Source organism: Palaemon carinicauda, chromosome 16 (genome assembly GCF_036898095.1).
Source record: "Palaemon carinicauda isolate YSFRI2023 chromosome 16, ASM3689809v2, whole genome shotgun sequence".
Classification (NCBI taxonomy): Eukaryota; Metazoa; Arthropoda; class Malacostraca; order Decapoda; family Palaemonidae; genus Palaemon; species Palaemon carinicauda.
Window position 1 is genome coordinate 4845725 of NC_090740.1, and position 11138 is coordinate 4856862.

The following is an 11138-nucleotide window of genomic DNA, read 5'->3' on the forward strand; positions in this document are numbered from 1 at the left end:
TTTTGATTTAGGAGAGATGGGGTCTCCCTGTCTAACTCCTTTCTCAACCGGAATTTTTTCACTATCTTTATGTTGCTTTATGATTGCCGTACTTCCTCTATAGATACCTTCAAGTGTTCCATTATAAGATTAATCTATACCTTGTCCTTGAAGGGCTTTCATTACTGCTGAAGTTTTGACAGAATTAAAACCTTTCTCATAGCCTGTAAATGACAGTTCAGTTGAGTTTTACTACTATGAAATTTCCTCCATCTCTTATTAAATCAATTGTTAGCCCAGTATCCTACTTTACTGTTACAAAGACCACATGACTGAATGTACCGGAAAAGCCAGTAGGAAATGATGAAATATTTCAGTACCTAGCGCTTTCGTGCATTTTAATACATTTTTCTTAAAATGTATTATTTTTCCTTGTTTCCTTTCCTCACTGGGCTATTTTCCCTGTTAGAGCCTCTGGGCTTATAGCATTCTGCTTTTCCAGTAAGTAATAATAATAATAATAATAATAATAATAATAATGATGATGATGATAACCCTAATAATTCAAAGGAACTTATAAAGTACACCCGTCCTTGAGGTCAAAGTCGTAACTTTAAAATGTCTAGTTAACAATAAAAAAAAAGAGCAACAGAAAAAAAAAGAAAAAAGTCAAAACATTGTTGGGCAGTCGAGCGCGGAAATAAGCCAACGTGCGTTGGTCACTTGTTATGGCCACAGTGGCCAAGTAACCACGAGAGAGAGAGAGAGAGAGAGAGAGAGAGAGAGAGAGAGAGAGAGAGAGAGAAATTGTTGTGATTATTCTTTTTCTGTTTCTCTCTTTCTCTTCTTTTTCTTTTCCGACTTTCATTTCGAAATGGTCTGTACTTCATGAATATTCTAAATGACACACACTAAGATGCTTTGAAATCTTGAGAGAATGAATCTCTTTAGTAATTATAACGCACACTGTATATATATAAACGTGTGTATATATATATATATATATATATATATATATATATATACAGTATATATATATATATATATATATATATATATATATATATATATATATACACATTTATATATATAAATATATATATATATTTCATATATTATATATATAAATATATATATATATATATATATATATATATATATATATATATATATTATATATGTATATACATTATATATATAATTATATATTATATATATACGTATATATATACACATATATACAGTATATATATATATATATATATATATATATATATATATATATACACAGTATATATATATATATATATATATATATATATATATACAGTATATATATATATATATATATATATATATATATATATATATATATGTGTGTGTGTGTGTGTATATATATACACACATTTATCTATATTTTCAACCCCATATCCCAAGTAGTTTGACGGACCATCCAAATTTGCTGGTTTTCAAGTGAAGATAAATCTCAAATGATAAGAGACTTGGGAAGCAGAAGTCTTATTAGATATGGTTCTGTTTCCATTCAACTTCTTTGTCGGTTCCCTTTTCCCAACTATCTGTGACACATCCTCGAGGAAAAGCTGTAAGAGTCATTAGCCCGCTCAAACGGCATATCGAACTCGTGCACGCCCTTTGGCATCTCCTGATGTCCTCCGTGTGGGCAAACTCAGTCTTGAGTAATCCAAGGCTGATACGACTCGCCCTTAGAGCCATCCCATAGACACTTGTAAAAAAAACCATGAAGAATTGTTTGGTAATCTCAGTGTTGACAGGTGTATGAGGACAGAAGGGAATGCTTGAGGGTACACTCGGGCACACTGTTCTCTCTTGTTTCTCCTCCTCCTTGTTTTGTTAAAGTTTTTATAGTTTATATAGGAAATATTTATTTTAAGATTGTTGCTGTTCTTAAAACAATTAATTTTTTTCTTGTTTCCTTTCCCCACTGGGCTGTTTTCCCTGTTGGAGCCCCTGGGCTTATAGCATCCTGCTTTTCCAACTAGGGTTGCAGCTTAGCAAATAATAATAATAATAATAATAATAAAGAATAGGCCAGGCTATTCGGTGTCTGTGTAGGCAAAGGAAAAAAGAACCGTAACCAGAAAGAAGAATCGAATGTAGTACTGTCAGGCCAGCCAAAGGACCCCATAACTCTTTAGCAGTATCATCTCAACGGGTGGCTGGTGCCCTGGCCAACCTATTACTTACCTGTTGGTTTAAAGGTCAGTCATGAATGGCAGAGGTAAGGGACAGTGACAATGCCCTAGAGACTCACCATATATACATATCACAATCAAGCCCCCTCTCCACCCAAGCTATGGCCAGGGAGAGCCAGGCAAAGGCTGCTCATAGAGATGGTGAGGTTGCGGACATTACTAGAAAATATAGAGCTTGAGCGGGACTCGAACCCCAGTCCGGTAAATCACTATAGTCCATTTGTTTTAGCGATGCATATATGCACCGACTCGCAGCGGTGCCCTTTTAGCTCGGATAAGTTTCCGGATCGCTGATTGGTTGGACAAGATAATTCCAACCAATCAGCGATCCGGAAACTTTTCCGAGCTAAAAGGGCACCGCTGCGAGTCGGTGCAAATATGCATCGCTAAAAGAAATGGACTATAGGCAGGGACGTTTCCTATAGGCTAAGAACATCCTGAGTGTGTGTGCGTGTGTGTGTGAGACAATGTATACTTGTAAAGCAATGCACCATTGTATTTTCCTGCATTAATCCAACGAGTTTTGTTAGAACTGCTCTGTACTAAGCTGAGCCAGGCATCAGACAACCCAAGGATCTGTTACAAGAGACATCCAGATTATAAAGTAAATTTCCATTGTGATCATGTCTGGATCTTCAGAACAAATGACAGCTGCAACAGACAAAAAAACCACACTTAAAAAAAATCTCCATTAATCTTACTTGAAGAGACAAGACAAATAGTGAAAAGGGTTGCCTGTTCATGGCCCAAAGGACACAGGGTGTGTGGTGTTAATATTACTGGCCCAAAACCTTAATGTTAAATTTGCTGTTACTTGAAAAAGAATGGCTTCAATAGAAAGATTATGATAAAGACCAGAAGGTAGAAGAGCAATAATTGTTGAATTACAGAATTAATAATTGTTTTAAGTGAAATCAGTGCCAGATGCATCAAACCCGGCCCCTGCACACGTGAACCTTCACGAAAACACTACCATTCATCTGTTATGTCTTTCGTAGAGTTGCATTGTCCGTCAATAATAGTAAATAGTAATACTAGGCAAGCAGTTAATTCTAATAGCCAGGCCTTCTCCATCCTGAGGCTCAATACTACGCAGTACTCTAGAAGTTTTATTCCAGCTGTTACCAAGTTGTGGAATGATCTTCCTAATCGGGTAGTTGAATCAGTAGAACTTCAAAAATTCAAAGCTGGAGCAAATGCTTTTTTTGTTGACCAGGCGGACATTGAGTCTTTTTATAGTTTATATATGACATATTGGTTTTTGACGTTGTTAATAGTTTATGACATATCTGTTTTGACGTTGTTGCCTTTTTTAGAATGATTTATTGTTAATTTGTTCTCTTCATTTATTTATTTCCTTATTTCCTATCCTCACTGGGCTATTTTTCCCTATTGGGGCCCCTGGGCTTATAGCATCTTGCTTTTCCAACTAGGGTTGTAGCTTGGATAGTAATAATAATAATAATAATAAAATGAGTGTGAATCTGAACTTGAAGAATTCAGGTGATGTTGAATTTGACCTTACAAGGTTAAAGATTATAGTGTCGTTGGCGTTTCCAAGAAGATAGAGTTGAGTAAATATAAACAAGAGTAAGGTGATGCTGGTAAATGGAAATCAGGAAGATGCAATAATGAATGTTAGTATGAATTTTGAAGAATAGAAAGTGGTTCATTGGTATTAGAAGTTGATGATGCCGAGATGTTGATGTGTCACAGAGTAAGATAAACGAAAAAGGAAACAGGTGGTGTGCAAAATGTTGGGAAGATATTTGAATTGTCTGTGGACGCTAAAGTGGTATTATTAAACCAACTAAGCTTCTTGGACCTTGAAATAAAAGGGACAAAACTTATAGTGTAGAGGTGAACTTTTTGGATACTAATTGTGGTGTAAGAAGAAACTATAGGATAAGTTGTGGTGGCCGATGTGGTAACGTCCCTGACTGGTAAACGCCAGACTGGTGTTCAAATCCAGCTCAAACTCATTAGTTTCTTTGGTCACTGGAACCTCACCATCCTTGTGAGCAAAGGATGGGGGTTTTGGGGGAGCCTATAGGTCTATCTGCTGAGCCATCAGCAGCCATTGCCTGGCCCTCTTCGGTGGAGAGGGGGCTTGGGCGATGATTATATGTGTATATGGTCAGTCTCTAGGGCATTGTCCTGCTCGATAGGGCGATGTCACTGTCCCTTGCTCCTGCCATTCATGAGCGGCCTTTAAACCTTTAAACAGAAGTCCTGGAAAGATTAACACAACTGAAAGGGTACACCGGAATATTTTGAACCAGTTCGGTCATGTGGAAAGAATAAAGAACAGCAAATTACAGATAGTTTAAAGATTCAAATGCCGCTCATGAATGACAGAGGCAAGGGACAGTGACAGTGCCCTGTCACGCAGGGCAATGCCCTAGAGACTGACCATATATACACATGATCAGCGCCCTAACCCCTCTCCGCACAAGCTAGGACTAAGGAGGGCCAGGCAATGACTCACAAGCATGGTGAGGTTGTTGCAAACAAAGAAACTAATGAGTTTGAGCGAGACTCGAACCCCAGTCTGGCAATTACCAGTCAGGGACGTTATCACATCGGCCGCCACAACCCTTAGAGTGTAAAATTCAGAGTAGAAAGAAATGAAGGCCTAGCAAGGACTGAACTTTAGTCCATCTCATTTAGCGAGTCATATTTTCACCGACTCGCAACGGTGCCCTTTTAGCTCAGAAAAGTTTCCTGGTCGCTGATTGGTTAGAATTATCTTGTCCAACCAATCAGCTATCAGGAAACTTTTCCGAGCTAAAAGGGCACCGCTGCGAGTCGGTGCAAATATGACTCGCTAAAAGAAATGGACTATAGTCTGAAAAGGTTAGGACCCTGAAATCCAGGAGGCACCAGAATAGAATGCATGCAAAATAAAGGGGAAGGATGCAGCCTGTATAAAAACTTAAGACACACGGAAAATGCGCCTTCTTACTGGATGTGTATGAAGCAAGCAATGCAGTAGCAGTTTTATTTTTCTTAACATTAAGGAGTTGCTTTCTCTGCTTTGATGTTTTCATCTGGCGTTATTATTGTTACAGGAAACGGATATATATATATATATATATATATATATATATATATATATATATATATATATATTTATATATACATATATATAATCATATACTGTATGTATGTGTATATATATGTATACATATAATTTATACTGTATGTATATATTTATATATATATTTATTTATATTTATATATATATATATATATATATATATATATGTGTGTGTATATATATATACTGTATGCATGTGTATAAATATATATAAATATATATATATACAAAGGAAAGAAATTTCGGCGGGCAGAGTTTGTTATTGTATTCCTGTGTTCCTAGAAACCAGTCAAAGAAACAAAAGAGTAACGTTATGGTACTGCAGCAACAAGGACAATCAATACATCATGTGTGTGCGTGGTGGCGCAAACTTGCTCTCTCTCTCTCTCTCTCTCTCTCTCTCTCTCTCTCTCTCTCTCTCAAGGCTTTCTTCATTGTTAATATATGAAAGGTTTGTTTTAATGTTGTTATTGTTCTTAAAATATGTTATATTAATTGTTCATTTCTTCTCTTTTACTTTATTTATTTTCTTTTTTCCTTTCCCCAATGCGCTGTTTTTCCCTGTTGGAGCCCTTATGCTTATATCATCCTAGTTATCTAATTAAGGTTGCAACTTAGCTGGTAATAATAATAATAATAATAATAATAATAATAATAATAATAAACTATAGTCCATTTCTTTTAGCGATGCATATTTGCACCGACTCGCAACGGTGCCCTTTTAGCTCGGAAAAGTTTCCTGGTCGCTGATTCGTTTGAATTATCTTGTCCAACCAATCAGCGATCAGGAAACTTTTCCGAGCTAAAAGGGCACCGCTGCGAGTCGGTGCAAATATGACTAGCTAAAAGAAATGGAGTATGGGTGCAAATACTTCTACTATTGAGCAGATTAACACCAGTAAGTCTATAGCGTATCTCTTAATTAACTATTTAATCTATTTGTTCATCTTAATTGGGTTCATAGTTCGTTATTTCTATTAAATAATCTATTATGAAAATAGTTTTTTCTCTATTGAAACCCTTTAGCTTGGCAGAATTCTGCTTTTCCCGTTTGTCTTGTCATAATAATGGTAATAAAAACAATTATGATAATAATAATAACAATATTGATACTAATTCCAATTTGTTTTTTATTATATATAGGTACTCGATTCCCAAGTACAGTTGGCTTCACTGATTAAGGTACAATGACGTCTCCTTAGCTTTCTATGAAGTGTACCGGAATTAATGAAGGCAACTGTACCTCAATAAGAGAATTCAATGGGTGTTTTTTGTTTTCCCAGATAATAATAATAATAATAATAATAATAATAATAATATATACTGTGTATACAGTATATATATGTATATATATATACATATATATATATATATATATATATATATATATATATATATATATATATATATATATATACATACACACACACAAATATATCTATTTCTGAGTGGGGATACCCCTCTCTCTCTCTCTCTCTCTCTCTCTCCTCTCTCTCTCTCTCTCTCTCTCTCTCTCTCTCTCTCTCTCTCTCTCTCTATATATATATATATATATATATATATATATATATATATATATATAAATATATATATATATATATATATATATATATATACATATATATATACATATATATATATATATATATATATATATATATATATATATATATATATATATATATATATATATTTATATATATATACACACACACACAAATATATCCCTTTCTGAGTGGGGATACCTTAACTAGATGAAAGGTTTTGCGTACCGTCATGATCAGCGAGGCTGTACTCGTCATGGCCACACATACTAGGTTGGTTCGCTCTGAGCGGTCAGACCAAAATATACCACCATCAGTAACCCTCCTGGTTTGCACGGGGATACACAAACCTTAACGCTACGTTAAGGTATTCCCACTCAGAAAGGTATATAAATAAAACATTAAAGGAGAAATGAGCCGTAACCAGAGAAGGGATCCAAAGTAGTACTATCTGGTTAGTCAAAAGACCCAATAACTCTTATTATTATTATTATTATTATTATTATTATTATTATTATTATTATTATTACTTGCTAGGCTACAACCCTAGTTGGAAAAGCAGAATGCTATAAGCCCAGGGGCTCCAACAGGGAAAATAGCCCAGTGAGGAAAGGAAACAAGGAAAAATAAAATATCTTACGACAAGTAACAACATTGAAATGAATATTTCTTAAATAAACTATAAAAACTTTAACAAAACCGGAGGAAGAGAAATTAGATAAAATAGTGTGCCCGAGTGTACCCTCAAGCAAGAGATCTCTAACCCAAGACAGTGGAAGACCATGGTACAGAGGTTATGGCACTACCCAAGATTAGAGAAGAAAAATGGATTGATATGCGAGTTAGGATACACGGCCCACAAGTTGTAGGATCTTCCCCCTCCATAGTGAGCTATTTTCATCCTTAGAGTGCTTGCCGTATTTCTAACCATACATAGCATCATATTACCTCCCCACACTCTCTCTCTCCGTAGCAAGGTTCGTTAAGCTACACAAATAAACCATGTGTAAGAAAGGCCGTCCTTATGTATATATTTTTATACAAAGACGTGCGATGAATATGAAACATGATACATCTCAACTATATACATTTTATATATATATATATTTATATATATATATATTTATATATATATATATATATATATATATATATATATATATATATATATATATATATATATATATATATATATCCAGACATTTAATCTATCATAAAGGTAAGATGTATCATGTTTTATATATATATATATATATATATATATATATATATATATATATATATATATATATATATATATATAACTTGTATATATATATATATATATATATATATATATATATATAACTTGTATATATATATATATATATATATATATATATATATATAACTTGTATATATATATATATATATATATATATATATAAAACATGATACATCTTACCTTTATGATAGATTAAATGTCTGGCTATATATATATATATATATATATATATATATATATATATATATATATATATATATATATATATATATATATTCTAGTCACACTCAGCAGCATTACCAAACTTATAACTACTCAGTTTCTCCCTATCCCTCGGGTAGAGAGAGAGAAAATAGTCATACCCTGATGAAAGTGATTGCAATTAAGAAAGGGGGGGAGGGGGTGGGAAGGATTGAATCTATGTGTGTGTGTGTTTATGCATATCAATATAAATATCTAGCCGGGTCACGTACACTATAGTCCATTTCTTTTAGCGATGCATATTTGCACCGACTCGCGGCGGTGCCCTTTTAGCTCGGAAAAGTTTCCGGATCGCTGATTGGTTGGACAAGATAATTCTAACCAATCAGCGATCCGGAAACTTTTCCCAGCTAAAAGAGTTTCCGGATCGCTGATTGGTTGGACGAGATAATTCTAACCAATCAGCGATCCGGAAACTTTTCCGAGCTAAAAGAGTTTCCGGATCGCTGATTGGTTGGACAAGATAATTCCAACCAATCAGCGATCCGGAAACTTTTCCGAGCTAAAAGGGCACCGCCGCGAGTCAGTGCAAATATGCATCACTAAAAGAAATGGACTATAGTATTCATATATAAATGAACAATTACAAAACTTAATCTTGAAGAGAACAGGGTCAAGCTACCTAAACTGAAATACTGTAATTGTGTTTTGAAAAACACATTCCATAAGGGAAGGAAAACGTCAAAAGCGCTCATCAGCAGTGTTTCAAGCCCCTCTACGTGAACTTCAGACTTCATGGCCATCAAAACCCATCCATTTCAAATAATATATACAAGGAAGTTTGGAAGTTGAATTTGAATGGCAAAAAAATGGGTTAAATATGTTAAGATAAATTGTTTGCGCAACATATGTCGTGTATTATTATCATTATCATTATTATTATTATTATTATTATTATAATTATTATTTGCTAATCTACAACCCTAATTGGAAAAGCAAGATGCTATAAGCCCAAGGACTCCAACAGGGAAAAGAGCCCAGTGAGGAAAAGAAATACGGAAATAAATAAACTACAAGTGAAGTAATTAACAATAGAAAAAGATATTTTAAAAACAATAACATTAAAATCATTCTTTCATATATAAACCAATAAAACTTCAAAAAAAAGAGGTAGAGAAATAACATAGAATAGTGAAAGACCATGGTACAGAGGCTAAGGCACTGGCCAAGACTAGAGAACAACGGTTTGATTTTGGAGTGTCCTTCTAGAAGAGCTGCTTTCCATAGCTAAAGGGGCTCTTTTACCCTTACCAAAGGGAAAGTAGCCACTAACACTTACAGTGCAGCAGATAACCCAATGAGGGAAGAAGAACTGATTGGTAATCTCAGTGTTGTCAGGTGTATGAAGACAGAGGAGAATATGTAAAGAATAGGCCAGACTATTCGGTATATGTTATTAGTATTATTATTACTTACTAAGCTACAACCCTAGTTGGAAAAGCAGGATGCTATAAGCCCAGGGAAAATAGCTAAGTGAGGAAAGGAAAAGTAGAATGTCTTAAGAACAGTGACAATATTAAAATAAATATTGCCTATATAAACTATGAAAACTTTAAAAAAACAAGAGGAAGAGGAATTAGATAGAATAGTGTGCCTGAGTGTACCCTCAAGCAAGAGAACTCTAACCCAAGACAGTGGAAGACCATGGTACAGAGGTTATGGCACTACCCAAGACAAGAGAACAGTGGTTTGATTTTGGAGTGTCCTTCTCCTAGATGAGCTGCTTGCCATAGCTAAAGAGTCTCCTCTACCCTTGCCAAGAGGAAAGTAGCCACTGAACAATCAAAGTACAGTAGTTAACCCCTTGGGTGAAGAATAACTGTTTGGTAATCTCAGCGTTGTCAGTTGTATGAGGACAGAGGACAGAGGAGAATATGTAAGGAATAGGCCAGACTATTTGGTGTATGTATAGGCAAATGGAAAATGAACCGTAACCAGAGAGAAGGATTCAATGTAGTACTGTCTGGCCAGTCAAAGGTCCCAATGACTCTCTAGCGGTAGTATCTCAACGGGTGGCTGGTGCCCGGGCCAACCTACTACCTATAATAGACGAATTGATAGGCCTAAGAATGGGGAGATATGTATTAGTGTTATGTAAGCTAGCATATATACAAGGATGACCCAGGTTTATTCATTTGCTTCTTCCCTTTCATTGCAGTTATTTTCTCCTATTGGAGTCCTTGGGCTTATAGCATCCTATTTTCCCAACTAACTTGGCTAGTAGTAGTAGTAGTAGTAGTAGTAGTAGTAGTAGTAGTAGTAGTAGTAATAAATAATAATAATAATAATAATAATAATAATAATAATAATAATAACACTGTCCTTGGACTTAGATCTATAAATCCTGCTTTTTCTGCTAGAGTTTTAGCTTGGCTTAAAATAATAATAATAATAATAATAATAATAATAATAATAATAATAATAATAATAATAATAATAATAATAATAACAGAGCCCTTAGACTTACAGCTATACATCCTGCTTTTCCTACTAGAGTTCAAGCTTGGCTACTACTACCACTACTACTACTACTACTACTACTACTATTACTACTACTTTTAATAATAATAATAATAATAATAATAATAATAATAATAATAATAATAATAATAATAATAATAATATCCTGATTACGTATGTATTAAAAGAAACATGCAAAAGATCAATTAATTAATTATTTAATTCAAAACGTTTTTCCTGACCATCATAATTTTCCACCTCGTCACAGCCCAATACTGTCTAAGAGTTATATATTG

General features: G+C 34.2%; 1 protein-coding gene across 1 annotated transcript in view; it reads right to left on the minus strand.

Moving 5' to 3' along the window:
- LOC137655638 (arginine kinase Met e 2) overlaps nucleotides 1-11138 on the minus strand; it is a 98303-nt gene that overhangs the window by 53230 nt on the left and 33935 nt on the right. The window lies entirely within an intron of this gene.